Here is a 15,462-nt window from a genome sequence, read left to right on the forward strand (position 1 = left end):
CTAAAGATCAATGTATCCCTTTGTTAAAGTATAAGTTTTAAAAATGTTGATTTTTAAATAAATATAAATCTACACAATTGCTCTACGTTTGTCATGTTTGGTACCACTGTGTTCATGGGAGAAAAGGCTTTCAAATGATACCCAATTTGACCCATTCTGATGACTGTATTATCAAAATTTATACCAACTGGGAAGGAGCTGAGAAGGAGCAGTGAGTCCCCCCTGCCACACTGCAGAAGGTGACACCACTGAAATTATGATTCTGTAAATTTTTACTAATTAAATGACACCTCCCTTACCTTTCTATTGGTAACTTGCCCATGGAATGAGATTTTATTACATTATGTTCTCAGACTAATAAGAAAACTGAGATAAAAGCAGAATGGTTTCCATAACACTGAGACTCTCAAGGATGTCAGCTGCTTGATTAGGCCATACTAACTTGGTCATATCAAAGAATGCATGGGATGAAATGATTTTTTTTTTTATTAAAGAGCCTCTCTTTTTTTAGCTAGTGAAGTTTTGTTTGCTGTTTAGAATGAATTTATAACTTCAGTCTAGTTTTTGGAAGACAAGTCACATTAATAGATTGCAGGTGGCTAATGTGTCACACAGCTGTTACAATTAATTTTTCTTTCAAAGTTTGAACATCTTAGACTCTTTAGTGAAAGATTATGCAAAAGCATTCTGAATGAAAAATATGCCTAGCAATATCTCAAGTATCTAAAGTACTAGGGTACTTTAACGTTGTAAATATGATCAAGGCTACACAGGTTTTAAAACAGTACTTTTGCACTAAGTTGTGGCAAACTGTTGTCTTCAGCACTGAATTTCCCAAACTGCACAGAATCATCTGTATCCTACTTCTTACAGTACAAAACCCCTGTACCATTACACATCTTTCCTTGTTAATCAAAAATAAAATTAGGTCTAATTAACTGATAAAACAAAATGAGGTATAAGGCGGAATTCAAAGGATAGCAAAGCTGGTAGGGTGCTTAATGAACCAAAACGCTTCTGCTCAGTAAACATGCAGAGGTAGCAGTAACACAGCACCTAGGCCTGGTCTACATTTTTCAATTAGGTTGATGTGAGTCATCTTACATTGATCTATTTCTGCATATGTCTACACTCAAATTTGTGTCTGGCTTAGGTAAGCTCCCTGTTATGGCAACACAGTAAAATCACCTCCCCAGATGACATGGAACCACGGTCAATTTACTGAGGTCAATACAGTGCAAGTGTAGGCACTGTATGACTTGTGTCCTCCAGGAGCTCCAGTGTCCCACAATACCCCATTCCCTGTGACAGTGACTGCTCTGGTCACAATTGTAAACTCCACTGCCCAGGGGTCATGGAGACTGGAGGCCATCCCCCATTCCTTTGAAGCCCCCTGTGTTAACATTCAACCTAGCCAACAGGGACAGGAACTTGAGTTGGCATACATATCTGATCACCTGTGGAAACAGTTTGTCAGTCCACCCACCTCCCTCTCATGTGTGATGTAAAAGACAGATGTGGATGCTTCAAAAACAGTTAAAGATTAAGGAATAAATAACCCAACACAAATGCAAGTGTGGCTGCCCCCAACTGGATGTGAAGCCCGGAGACCCATACAACCCTTAACCTTGGCTATATTTAAACTAAACAAAAGGAAAACACAAACTACCCCAATACTGTATTGAGCCAGAGGAGACAACGTCAGGTAAGACAAAACAACTGATGGTGATGTATCTCATTGTAGCTTGAGAGCGTTGGATCCGAATCCTGGACCTCAAACCAAGCTTTGCAGCCAGACTTGGGCTATGGGAGGGAGGAGCACAGGACCTTTGGCGAAGCTCTACCAGAACTAGGATTGAAGATAAAGATGTCACCGGAATCAGGATATAGGTAGGTGTTACAGTTTGTGAGTGATGATAAGTGATGTCTTCTGGGCTGATGGTGTGGGTCCAGAGTCACTGAGGAGATCCTCAACGTCCGCGCAAATCAACACGATAGCTGGCTGCCACTCTGATGGACAGCAAGAATGCTCAGGCACCCAGCCCTTTTTATAGACTCAATGGTGCGAACCTAGCAGTCTGAGCTGGTTCTAACTGCCTCCTAAGAGGCCATTGCTCTTTTCCCGCCACTAGTTTGAAAAGGTTTGAAAGTTCTGACAAAAAAGGAGAAACATGGAGTCCGAGTTGTCATTATGGCACAACAATAGGGGTGAGTTCTATGGGCCCGTGGTGCCTGGGCACCAGGAATATTCCTGGACCAGGGCTCGACTCCAGCAATGTTTGAGGCTGGGTTTCTCCCTCGGCCCTGCCCCCAGGTGCTCCCCCCCATGCATCCCCCGGGCGATTTAAAACAGGCCTCCTGGCTCACCCTGCCTACGAGCCCCAGGTAAGCGCCGCACCCCACTCCCCTTTCCCACACATCCCCTCCTGCCCCCAAATTCCCTCCCAGAGCGTGCACCTCCCCCCCTTCACACACACACACACACCCTCCGGCTCATACCCCCAAACTCCCTTCCAGAGCCTGCACCTCTTCCCCTTCCCACACACCCCCCTCTGGCTCCTGCCCCCAAACTCCCTCCCAGAGCCTGCACCCCTCATGCACCCCAGACCTCCCCCCCACCCAAACTCCCTCCCAGAGCCTTAGGCAGATGTGGGGGCAGAGTTTGTGGGAGCAGGCTCTGGGCGTTCTGGGCACCACCAAAATTTCTACAAACCTGCCGCCCCTGGGCACGACACCATCTTGAATCATGGACTCCATTGATTTCTGTTCTATAATTAACTCATTTTATACTAATCATTATAGCAAACACATTAATTCAAACTTAAACACTACCATTAACATCACTGAACATACATTTAGGACAAAACTTCCCAACACGGGCATATTTTTGAAATGCCGTTCCCTGATTGCCCACCTTGGTAAGCACACTTATACACAACAAAAGAGAGATGCTAACTGCCCAACCAACCATGTTGGCTCCCCACACTAGACACGCTCCTGCCTGGAGTGGACAGGAGGTATTGGATCTTCTGGGCCTGTAAGGAGAAGAGATTGTGCAAGCATAGCTGTGAACATCTATGAAAAGATTGCACAGAGGTATGCAGAAAAAGAGGTATGACAGGAATGAAAAGCAGTGCCACATGAAAGTGAAGGAACTATACCAGGCATACTTACAAGGCCAGAAATCGATCTGGTGCTGAGCTGCAGACCCCACCATTACCTCACAGACCACCATGGTACCGTGGAGGAGCCCAAGACAGAGGCCCAAGACAGAGACCCCTGCCACAAGCAATGAGGAGGGAGCAGATGTGACAGGGGGTGGTCCAGTCATGTCATGAGCCTTTATCTATTTGAGACTCCACCAAAGTCTAGCCAGTCCTGCCGGCTGAGCATCAACAAGCACAATGAAGGGAAAGAGACTTGGGTAAGTGCATGTGTACATTTTTCCTTACAGTGTTTACATATAAAAGGTGGTGCCCAGCCCATCCTCAAATTAACAAGACACAGGTATCGACTTTTCATTGTTTTACATGTCTGAGAAAAAGTAGCAGTACAACGAAGAGAGGCAGAGTTAGTATCTGCTTTTCATTCCCCTCTTAGTGGGAGGGAGAGGTGCACATGTAGCAGTGTGTTTATATACATATCCCTTGTAGCATTCTCAGAGAGCTCAGTGAAACTTTCATGGAGATACTCTGCAATCGTCTCCTGGAGGTTTCTAGGGATGGTGGCCTTATTTCTTCCTTCACAGTAGGATTGTTTCCCATGGCACTCCATGATGAGTTCAACTGGCATCATTGTAGTAAACAGGTTAATGGCATAGGGGCCCAGGGAGCTTCGGGATGCCAGTAGCAAACATGCTCTTTGTCCCTTTGTTACTCTCAGGAGTGAGATATCAGCTAAAAACATCACTGCCTGCGGAAAATGGTGCCAATATTCAGTGCCATTACGCTACATTCATACCCTTGGAATAGGGACCAAAACTTTATTTTTCCTGCAACCAAAATTCCTTACCCCCAACTCCTCATCGCACTCTGGTGGGCCATACTGTGGATGGGGCTGGGGAGCAGTGCTGTGCAGATGCACTCCACAGCTGAAGTGTCAATAAGCATGTCTTTTAATTAACATTTTTATGGGAATACAGGAAGGTTGTTTTGAAACTTATTTTTCTCTTTCCCTTGTGACTGTAAATCCAATGATATATCTGTTTTTAATCAGCTGCTGCTGTTGCAGCCTTGAGTGATGCCACCTCCACAGAATGCCTGACCCTGATGAGGAAAAAAAAAAAAAAAAAAGGAGTAGGGAGGAAATGTTCAGTGAGATCCTGCAAATCAGTTGCTGCATCAGATCATGAACAAAGGGCCTGGATGGCCAACATGGCAGACAGCTTGGAGAAGAAAAAAGCAGATAGGAGAAAGGCCCAGGAATTCCAGCAGGAAAAGATGAAGGGAGATGCTGCTTTTCCAATTTTAAAGTTCCATTCCATTATTACTAAACATTTATATTGCATTGCCTGTTTTCTGCACTTTTTGTCAATCAAATTTCTATGTTTGGAGAATATCATCGTTATTCGTTCACGACACATTGCAGAATGCATAGTGGTACTCAAAGTGCACAGTACTTGTAAATGTATAGCAGTACCACATAATTCACAGCTTCAGTAAAACACAAAATCTAATATTTATACGTGTATAGCAAGCACTACACAATTGCTAACAGCACCCAAGACCCCATGCTCAAAGAACGGTCCAGCACAGAACAGAGTCTGCCCATTAAGTCTCCCTGAACCACATAGCTGCCAGTTGAACTCTTATAATGGCCTTATGTTTGGCTGTTCAAAGTCAGCAGACAGGTGCTTCACCTCCAGCCTAGCAGCAGCTTTTCCCCCTTCACTTCACCCATACTATGCAGGACAGGTAGCTATCACCATCGGGATGTTTTTCCTCACAGGGATCCAATCTAATGAGTAAACATCGCCAGCGTCCCTTTAGTCTACCAAAAGTATATTCAACAGTTATTCTGCACCTACTGAGCTGGTAGTTAAATCTTCCCTTGGTGCTATTGAGGTAGCCAGTGTATGGCTTCAGGAGTCTTCACTCCACAGTTTAAGCTGGGTGATTGGCCCTCAGATCTGAACATGCTAGCCCAGCTGCAAGCATTCCTATAGCAAAGCCCCTACCCATGTTACCTAAGCCCCTACCCTGCATCCTTGCTGTCTCAGCACTATTCCATGTGTGGCTGAGGGCATATTCCATGGTTCTTTGTGCTGACGTATTCTAGGATTCTTTCCCAATACATTATAGGGGAAATCATGGCAATGGAAGATTATCATTCAAGTGATTTTGCTACATCCTTACTGCAAACAGGTAAATTCTAGCCCAAGTTAAAGTAAAGCTCAGGCTCTAATCCTCCCTCCCCAATTAAGTAAGCTATCCTGGCTTTAAATCACCTCCAAGTCTAAGTCATTCTGGGTGGTAGTAGTGGTGGGGAGAGTTGGGCAAGAGCCCAAATTAACTGTGCAGTGAATGAAGACATACCCAAAGAGAAAATACAGTATAATTTCTTAGTAGACATTTAGTCCACACAAAACATTGTAAGTTGTATTTGAAATACTTATGAAATTTTAAGCAGCTCTATTAAGTAGTAAAACTATTAGCCCCTATGCTAACTCCCCCCGCCCCTTCGTTGTTGTTACATATATTTAAATGCAAGATTTCAACATAACATTTACAATACTATACTTTACTACTTGTATTCCTTTCTGATCTTCTTTCAGAGATTTCTCAGTCGCTGTAGTGTGGCCAAAACATGAAGTCTGTCATCTGGATTTTTCAGAGCTTTTCACTCACCCCAGAGCACGACTAAGGTCGAGGTGTCCACTGTGGTCTCAACTACCAGATCGGAATCTAGCAGCAGTAGCCTCATGGCACAATGAGTGGTGTGCAAAAAAATTATGGAATGGTTTCCTTACCACTGATCCAACCATTCAACTGCCAGAATTTGACATGCCATGTCACCTTTGGACTTAGTTGAACAGGTTCCAAACTGGCCAAGGAATATGCACAGCCAACTTCTAGGCAGGGGGTCTGTGCGATGACCCACTTAGTCACTGTGGCCTCCATCAGTCAATGGTGCATGTTGTTGAGTGTCAACTGACTAGATTTCGTGGTGGCCTTAGGGCTCTTCATTCTGCTGAGGAAGCTGCTGCTGGGTGGCTTGGCAAGCACTAAGAGGGGCTTGGAAAAGAACTAAGAGGCTGTCATTTTTCACAATGCTTAAAAGCTTTATCAGCAAACAAAAGTCTGGGGATCCTCACAGCTAGCAGCAAGTCAGTCTTTGGGCTAATAATTGACTGCTCTCTTCAGATGCTGATTAAATAAAGATCTATAGACTGTATCCAAAGTGGCACAGGTGTTGGGATCAATGTATACAAGATATCCATTCCCTAGATGTCTATAAGGCTCTCTTTAGGGCACTATCCTTTCCCCATGGGCAAGAATTTATAAGCCTTTTCCTCACTAGGTCTGTCCTGTTTTCACTTTAACTGGGACAAAAATTAGTGATAACAAACCGCTTCTCACAGCAGATTTACTCAGCCCCAGGAAGCCTGGGGACAAAGTAAACCCTGAAAGGGAAGGAGGGGAGGGAGGCAGGGAGAGCCTAGGGGGGAGTGTGGTAGGCCTGGGGGCTGAAGCCCTGTGACCAGGGACCGGAGTCCAAATCCCTGCAGCTGGAACCTGCTGCCTGCCACCCCAGGGCTGAAGTCTGACCCCACTGCCTCTGGGAAGGCTGGGAACTCACTGGCTGCCTGCTCCTCCAGTGTTTGTTTCTTGAGGAGTGCAAGGCACAACTCCTGCTGGGAATCCTGGGGGAGGGGCCACTGCTTTGTCTCCCCCGCCCCCAATCACTGCTGAGGAGGCTGTGGCCGGAAGAGAAGCCCCTGGTGGCCCAGTTTAAAGCCATTAGAATAGATACATATGTTCTGTAGGCTGGGTAATCTCTAAGGGTGACATGCTCCCCTCCTAGCTCTCCCTCTAGGTCTATAAACCACAGTGGGTCACACAAGGTGGTACAGGTATGAGGATCCAGCTGTCACAGCAGATTCCTCTAAATCTTGTCTGTCTCACCCACTGAATCCATCAGACGGTCTTTAACTCCTATATTTAAAAAACCTCCCTCAAACTCCTTCCCCCAGAGCTCTGATTGTCTCAGCTCTCAAATGTGAATTTGTGGAAACTGAAATGCTTTTCCTAAATGAAAACTTATTATACAGCTTCAGAAACTGCCATGCCCTATTTATGGATATTTTTAGACCTCTGTTGCCCTGCCCTCCGCACATGTACAAAGCCAGCTGATTCAAATAAAATCCATATGTCCTCCCCATGGCTTCTCTCCCTTTTGGAGGTGTATGTGTGTAAAATAAAAATTCAATGCCACAGTATAAAGCACGTGGGTTATATAACCATATAGCTGTTGCTGCCCTGCCAAGGAACAGAATTTTGGTCAGTATATTCTTTATTTGACTGAGGCCTTGGCTACACTGGCGCTGTACAGCGCTGCAACTTGCTGCACTCAGGGGTGTGAAAATGCACCCCCCGAGCGCAGCGCTGTAAAGCGCCAGTGTAATCAGCACCTGCAGGGCTGCATGCTTGCTCTCACCGCTGCAAGCTATTCCCCCTCGGAGAGGTGGAGTACTTGCAGCGCTGCGAGAGAGCTCTTGCAGCGCTACTACACTCACGCGTGGCAGCGTTGTTAATCCCCAAGTGTAGCCAAGGCCTGAGAACAGAGATGTTAGTACTGTGTTTATAGCAATAACTACTCATTTAAATATCGTTTCCACTCAAACTGGAATGGGAACTTACGTTTTACCTATAGTAAAACAGGACATATTTCTGCATTGGTCCAGTATTGTATGTATTTGATAAAAAAATATTCGATACTAAGAAAACAGAACACTTTAGTGATTCCAAAACATACTCTAGTTCACCATAGTAATGCTCAGCATATATCCAACACTTTACATTTCAAAAATCTGCATTAGGTACGGTTTTTTGTTTGATGGTAATATAACTTCAGGACTTCTAGTCATGTAAGTCAGGAAGGATCCCTAGTTTGGGCAGAGTGTGTAAAAGGCATCAAGATAGAGGGCGGGGCGAAGATGTGTCAGGGGGAGGATAAATACAGGCACTCCAGACTGTGGTTTCTGCTTCTGGCTGCCAGTGATTTGCTGTGTGACCTTGCATAAATCACTTAATCTTGCTGCTGTTTGTTATGCAGTGTGCTCAGTGCTGTACAAGGCAGTAACTACAGACAGGTCCTGCACTGAAGAGGCTAGAGCACATTTTCTGCTCTGTAAAATAGAATCAACAACTTACCTTGTCCCTGGGAATGTAGGTAGGAGAACTACTGTACTGTCTGTTGAGCACACTGCACGCTTCAGGAGGAAAGGGACAAGTGACTCTTTGGGGGTTACTACTACTATAAGATGCAAGATACAAAACTAATACTTCCTGCTCATGCTGGCGGAGCTCCTCTGCTCCCCTGCCCAACACCCCCCTCACCGCTGCCAGGCACAGCCTTGATGCCCACCACAACTCTGTGACCCCCACTTGACTCTAGCCCCCTTCCTCTGCCCACCCCTAGCCTGACTCTGCACCCCTCCCCCACCACTCTCACCCCAATGCTGCACCCCTTTCCCTGCCCCCACCAGGGACACTCCCTCATAGCCCCCCCAGACAGGGGCACCTACAGCCTCACACACCCTGCCTGTACCACAGCCCCAGGGCTGCAGTAGGGAGCCCCTTTGCCAGGCTGGACCTATCGCTAGAGTGAGCAGCCAGCCTCAACCCACATCGCGTGCTGCCGCGTTCCACCTTAAAGCCCGGCCAGCGCTTGCACTTCACCACCAGTAACCTTCCGCGGCCACCCGAGAGGGGGCGGAGCCACACGCTCATTTAAATAATACTGCGGCTGATTTGCATGCTACCAAGATGGCCGACGTTCGGATTGGCCAGCGATGAAACAGCCCCCACGGCCGCTCCCCGATCCCACAGAGGGGTGTGGCCAGTGATCAGAGGGCGGGGATGTGGGGCTCATTTGCATAACGGCCCGACGCGTGCAGCTTGGGGAAGGCGGCTGTATAGGGTTCTGTTTTTGAATCTGCAGCGGAAGCGGCGAGAGACGGGAGCGCGAGCGCTGAGGCTGCGGCGGGATTCACGGACACAGGTACAGCCCGGGCTGCGATACCGGGCTTGTTTTGTCCCGATAGCGGCTGCACTTTATCGCGAACCCTGCCCCGCGCCGCGGTACCTGCGCAGCGCGCATGCGTCGGAGCCGCAGCGATGCAAACGGGTGAACTGCATGGGAGCACGTGACTGAGCTCCAGTGCAGCCTCCTGCGCGCATGCGCGTTGCTCTATCCTGCGCTGAGGTTGCTGCAGGTGGAGAGTGGGTAATAAGGGCGCCTCCTTCTTCCCCTCAGGTGCGGGAGTTTCGCTGCAAGGGCTGTCGTGGGCCACAGGTAGGTGCTAGATGGGCGGGGCGTAGCTGGGGCTCAGCACTGACTCCCTGAGGCCACCACCATTCAGGGAACAACAAGCAGATGCCTTTGGGTCCTGCTGGGTGCAGGAGACTGGAAGCTGCTGCCACAGACTCCTGTCCTTGTCCTTATGCATGGGACCTGAGAAGGAGTTTTCCTGCACCTTGTGCTAAGCAGAGGGCTTGTGGGGAGTAACCTGGGGGGATGGCAGCAATTAGTGAAGGTGTCTGTGGGAGGTCAGTGGTGGGTCAAGATGAGCAAGGTCTCAAAAGCAAATGTTTCCAGGCTTATTTCTGATCTGGTAATATTATTATGCATGCAGGTGTTAATGCATTTATAAATGCCATAGATGTGGTCCTTGGTGTCTTACTGATCTGTGAAGTGTCCAGGAGAAAACCATTCCTATTGTTAAACTCCTTAATACCTCAATATGTGATACCACGAATATGGCTTTTGAAAAGATTTTCGTAGCAGAGGTTAACTTACTAAAAATGAGGGCATTTCCATGTTGACATGGGAAAGTTGGCATAGCTATGCATTATTTAAGTTGCACCATAACTATTGTACAGTAGTCTAGGTGAACTGAACAAAGAACAGAATCTCTGCCTCAAGTTGCAGTGAGGCCCACATAGAACAAATGTGACACAGAACAAACTGCTGGGCAGTAAAATTAAGCTATAGCCTTCATACATAAAGCACAGGGTTCCAAGTTTTAGAATTAATCTTTTAACTCATATGTTCAAAAATATGTTGTAATTTTGTACTTCGTGCATTTAGTTGAGACATGGCAATCATATTAAAAGTATTGCAGTTGTCTTCATTCTTTGTTTCTCCAAGTTGGTATATTTCTTCCCGATTACTTTTTTAGTGCCTGTCGGATATTCTAGTAAAGATATTGCCATTGACTGTGGTATTGCATAATATTTCATCCTATTGTACTGCTCATGTGACTTGTTTGATAACATTTTTCAGGTGTAAAGATGTAGGTTAAAATGGAGGAGGGGAACATAAACATTGCACACTACAATGGTGGGGGAGAGGCTGTTCAGTTTAAAATTGCTACCTTCATGCAGCCCCAGACAAACAACACTTGCATATCTAGACATAATTAAGTCTGTCTATAATTGTCAGTAATCAGACAATACATTAAAAGTAAATATATAATTGGACAGTTTCCTAAAGTAAATGTAAGTAAGCATAACATTTTTATGAACCATGTACTTTCAACTGAATTACTGCATGCAACAGTAGTATAGTACAACTTCCCTTTGTTGACAAGATATTTTGAATTATTCCATAAATTCAAATACATCTTTGGTATCATACATAAAATATCCTAACTGTTTCAAATAAAACTTCCACAGAAGTTAATACTTGATAGATATTTAGATTCTGCTAGGGAAGGTTGGAAAACGTAGTTAATAATACTTGCTTAAATTTCGCTGGTCTCAGTAAGATATAGTGCCAGCTAAATAAATTAAATATAGAATTGATCAGAATGTATTTAAGAAATAAGCATTACTTTATCTAATCCAAGAATTTCTATTATATGGTCCTATGTGTATATAAAAAGAGCATCAGATTGAGGATCAGGAATTCTCTAGTTCTAAATTCAGTTCTGCTGCTTGCTGTGTGATCTTGGGAACGTAATGTAACTTCTGTCAGTTTACCCATCTGTAAAATGGGAATGATAATAGTTTACAAGGACATTGTAAGGATTTGTTTGTTCACATTAGGATAGTGCTTTATACAGTTATTTAAGTTTCACTTTTTTTTTAAATCTTGCTTGTCATGGAAATATTTTTCATATTTGAAAACCTTATGATTCTTATACATACTGTAAATATCAAATCATTTTTTTATGTACTCATGGATCAGGAAAAATGGTATCAGATGTTACTCTTTTGGAATTGCAACTAGTTTGTTATAGACACACACTAATATTAATACTGTATACGGAAACCTCATTTTGTGTTTTGTTGGTACAGTCCATTACAAATAAGTCTGTTTTGTTTTATAAAGTTGGGAGATCTTGAAGCTCAGACCAAATTGCACTTATCTGTGTCTTTTGCAAAGAAGAATTACCGCTTTAATATCCGAAGAAGTGAGGTTTTTACCCATGAAAGCTTATGCCCAAATAAATCTGTTAGTCTTTAAGGTGCCACCAGACTCCTTGTTGTTTTTACCGTTTTAATAGAAACTCATTTGCTTTAAACACTGTAACAAATATCAGGTTTCAGAGTAGCAGCCGTGTTAGTCTGTATCCGCAAAAAGAAGAACAGGAGTACTTGTGGCACCTTAGAGACTAACAAATTTATTAGAGCATAAGCTTTCGTGGACTACAGCCCACTTCTTCAGATGCATATAGAATGGAACATATATTGAGGAGATATATATACATATAGTATAGTGTGTATATATACACACACACATATATCTCCTCAATATATGTTCCATTCTATATGCATCTGAAGAAGTGGGCTGTAGTCCACGAAAGCTTATGCTCTAATAAATTTGTTAGTCTCTAAGGTGCCACAAGTACTCCTGTTCTTCTTTTTGTAACAAATATGTTGTTTAAAGGGGATTGGCTAGAGATACTGAAGAAGTCCCTACTGTGATATTTTGAACTGGTTCATGTGTTGCTGTGCCCACTAATTCAACATGGGTCTCTTGAATTATAAAGCTTTCAAACTTTTTTCATTTCGCAGACCACAGGTTGACAATCACTGTTTTATGGGAATGACAGCCTTTTGAGGCACCCTTAGACATAGTCTGTGGACCCACAGGGATCAGCAGACAACAGGTTAAAAACTACTGCCTTGGGGGAAGGGAAACCTCATTGGAAGGTTATTTGGACTTCTTAATTTCTCATATCCGAACCATCTAAATGGTTTTCATTGAAATATTAGTCCTATAGACTTGCACACATCCAATAATTTGTGGCTGCTACATTTAATCTTCAGTGTTTGCCAATTCCTTCTACTATTAAGTTGTGTCCATTTCACATACTTAGATGTTAAACATCAACTGCAGTGCATTAATTTCCCTGTTGGAAGGCCCTCTTTGTAATGTTTCCAGCCACCAAAAGCTTGGAACCACTCACTCACACTGAAATGTCTGTTTCCCACTTGGTATGGGATGATGCTACTAGTCAAGTGTTCAGGCTGGCTGTTTTCATTTTTAGGATTGAAAATTGTTGAAGAAACCCTTTTTTTTAAAAAAGGGGGGGTAGTGGGGGTGGGGGAGACATTTATTTCTTATTTCATCAAAACTGCTGTAATTTAAACATGTAAAACAAACATTTTATTCACTAATAATTGTATTTGAGAAAAAAGATTTTAAAAAACTGAATGGAGTCTTTTCAATGTGATATATTTTCTTTAAAATGTTTTCCCCTTTGTTATGAAGAAGAATAGGCTAATCTAAAATAAAGAGAGAGCAGTTGTTATACAACATACAAATCTGTTTTTTTTATTTTTAAAAAAGTATACTTAACCATTTCCCAAGGCCAGTTTTTCTATATGAAAAGTTAGTAATTAGGTTTACTACTGTGCTTACTAATCAATAGGAACTGCTATGCCAAAAGTCTTAAGGATATTTACACTATGAAACTTAATAAGGAATATATGTACAGAAAAAGTACCATGCCAATAATTCACTATTATTGAAAATAATTTGTGGTTTTAATAAGATTTCTCCATTTGTTTGTTACCCACCTAATAATTCTGTTTTGTCCTCCAGTCTTGTGTTTATAAAATCATTTTGTTGTTGTTAAAGTTACTCTGATGTCACAAATTCAATATTACAACTTCCCTAAAAATCTAAAAAGAGAAAATGAGCTGCGAGATTATTTAAAAAAAAAAAAAACAAGGAAAAAAAATAGGTTTTTCCATTAAAAATAAATAAATAATTGGTGACAGTGGCCAGGGGAGAATATTTGTAAAAGGTATTGTTGGATCTAACATTTTGAAAAAAATTGCTGGTAATAGAGCGTTTATGTGCTCATTTAAACAGCTGCTACCTCCTATGTCAGCAGGTTGTAGTGCATTGATGAGGAAAGTTTTTTTTTTTTTTTTAACCTTAGCCTTTTTTATTTGTAGTCTGTAGAAGATGAATGTGTTATAAATATCCAAGTATATGTAATTATGGCTCTCTGTGTGACAAAGGATTTTCCATGCCTCTTTGAACTTGGCATCCTCTTGTGAGGCTGTCTCCCAGCTTTTCTCAATTTACACAGCAATTGATAGTACATTAGGTATTTTAGCATAAGTGAAATTATTATTTATGTATATTGCAGTAATGCCTAAGAGCCTCATAGGAATGGCTATACTGGGGTCAGATCAATGGTCCATCTAGCCCAGTATGCTGTGTTCTGACAGTGGCCAGTGCCAGGTGCTTCAGAGGGAATGAACAGAATAGGCAATCATCAAGTGATCCACCCTCAGCTTCTAACAAGCAGAGGCTATGGGGACAGTCAGAGCATGGTGTTGTGTCCCTGCCTATCCTAGGTAATAGTCGTTGATGGACCTATTCTCCATGAACTTTTTTGAACCCTGTTATAGTTTTGGCCATCACAGCATCCCCTGTTCTACAGATTGATTGTGTGTTGTGTGAAGAAATTTTCCCTTTTGTTTGTTTTAAACCTGCTGTGTATTAATTTCATTGGGTGACCCCTATTTCTTGTGTTACGTGAAAAAGTAAATAACATTTCCTTACTCACTTTCTCCCCACAAGTGGAGATTTTATAGAGCTCTGTCATATCTCCCCTTAGTTCTCTCTTTTCCAAGCTGAAAAGTCAGTCTTTTAATCTCTCCTCTTACAGGAGCTGTTCTATACCCTAATCATTTTTGTTGCTCTTCTCTGTGCCTTTTTTCCAATGCATCTTTTTAGAGATGGAGGGACTAGATCTGCACGCAGTATTCAAGATGTGGCATATCATGGATTTTGATAGAGACATTATATTTTCTGTCTTGTTATCTATCCCGTTCCTAACATTCTGTTAGCTTTTTTGATTGCCGCTGCACATTGAGTGGATGTTTTCAGAGAACTATCCATGACTCCAGAGTCTCTTTCTTGAATGCTAACAGCTAATTTAGAAGACATTTTGTATGTATAGTTGGGATTATGTTTTGAAATGTGCTTTACTTTGCATTTGTCAGCATTGAATTTCATCTGCCATTTTGTTGCCCAGTCATCCATCTTCAGTCTTGGACATTGTGTTAGGCACTGTACAAACAGACAACAAAAAGGCTATCCCTATCCCAGAAAGTTTACAATCTGAATATAAGAAATGGTGTCCACTCTGTAGCAGGAGTATATCTTCCAAAGCAATGGTCCAAAACATTTCTGCTTTGTGAAAGCCACCTTGCCTGAGAGTGTATTTAAATCCCCTTGTAGCTCATAGTTTTCCTTGGCACCATTAAAGAGAAACATGTGGTAGTTAAGTGCCTGAAGTTTGCATGTAGTCCTTGTTGGGCAACTAATGGAGTGTTTTAGCTTTTAAATAACTGTTCAGATTTCAATTGGCTGACACTTCATGACTGAAATTTTTGCTAGTTCAACTTTCCTGTGATTATTGAGGCATGGTAGTTCACCCACATGGAGACCATTGCGAAATGTGGGCCTTGGTTCTTTTTTCAATTACAAAGAGCTAGGTTTGCGTACAGCCAATTCCATGTGTCTACTTGATAAACTTTACATTGTGGTATGATCCCAATATGCAGGTGGATATATTGAACTTTCTTGCAAGCCTTGATGTGACCGTGTTCGAATGTCTGCAAATGTCTTAGTTTTTCTTTTCTGACAATGGAAGCAGGGAATTTTAAAAGTTTGGCCTTAACCAAAATCTCTTACTTTCTGGAAGCACTGGAACATTGTTTTATATTCTCTGGAACTGGTTCAACTTCAGTCCTCCTAAACTGATCATGA

The 15,462-nt window shown here is 42.8% G+C and overlaps 1 protein-coding gene across 3 annotated transcripts in view; it reads left to right on the top strand.

The window, feature by feature from the left end:
* The first annotated feature begins 8,979 nt into the window (after window positions 1-8,979).
* ATF7IP (activating transcription factor 7 interacting protein) overlaps window positions 8,980-15,462 on the top strand; it is a 168,919-nt gene continuing 162,436 nt past the window's right edge. Inside the window, exons 1-2 of one of the 3 annotated variants that reach the window (XM_034774680.1) lie at window positions 8,980-9,222; window positions 9,478-9,516. The gene's annotated coding sequence lies outside the window, so the exon portion shown is untranslated. Of the gene's footprint in view, window positions 9,223-9,388; window positions 9,517-15,462 lie in introns of those variants that run through there. The other 2 variants (XM_034774652.1, XM_034774658.1) reach the window with 2 other exon arrangements.

This window comes from Trachemys scripta, chromosome 1, assembly GCF_013100865.1.
Source record: "Trachemys scripta elegans isolate TJP31775 chromosome 1, CAS_Tse_1.0, whole genome shotgun sequence".
NCBI classification, from domain to species: Eukaryota; Metazoa; Chordata; order Testudines; family Emydidae; genus Trachemys; species Trachemys scripta.